The 439-nt window shown below is 41.5% G+C and overlaps 1 non-coding gene across 1 annotated transcript; it reads right to left on the bottom strand.

The window, feature by feature from the left end:
- Nucleotides 1-107, bottom strand: LOC136216020 (small nucleolar RNA R71). Its single transcript, XR_010683017.1, has one exon. It is a non-coding gene; the product is annotated as a small nucleolar RNA R71 (small nucleolar RNA).
- Nucleotides 108-439: the final 332 nt, after the last annotated feature.

Genomic DNA, 439 nt, shown 5'->3' with positions numbered 1-439 from the left:
AGAGTCATTAAAGAATTAACATCTTTTTCTCAAAATGATAATGAAACTCTTTATGAGGCTTGGGAACGTTTTAAAGAACTTCAACGTTTATGCCCACACCACCAATTGCCCGCTGAACTTTTAATGCAAACATTTATAATGGACTAAATCCTACTACTAGAGGTTCATTGGATGCTATGTCTGGAGGGTTATTCATGAAGAAAACATCGGCCCAAGCAAGAGAACTTCTGGAGGAAATGGCAATCAACAGCAGTATGTGGCCCGCGGAGCGTGGACACGTACCAATGGGGAAACCATCATCCTCAACTACGTCATCAGTTAAAGGTATAGTGAATCTTGATCCAGTTGCGATGTTGCAAGCCCAATTTTCTGCCTTATCGCACAAAATTGATAGGTTTATGGCACCGTGTGATCCTAATGGTAAGCCAATCCAAACGGA

This window comes from Euphorbia lathyris, chromosome 1 (assembly GCF_963576675.1).
Source record: "Euphorbia lathyris chromosome 1, ddEupLath1.1, whole genome shotgun sequence".
Taxonomy (NCBI): Eukaryota; Viridiplantae; Streptophyta; class Magnoliopsida; order Malpighiales; family Euphorbiaceae; genus Euphorbia; species Euphorbia lathyris.
The sequence above is the reverse complement of the archived record's forward strand: the minus strand, read 5'-3'. Positions and strand labels throughout refer to the sequence as shown.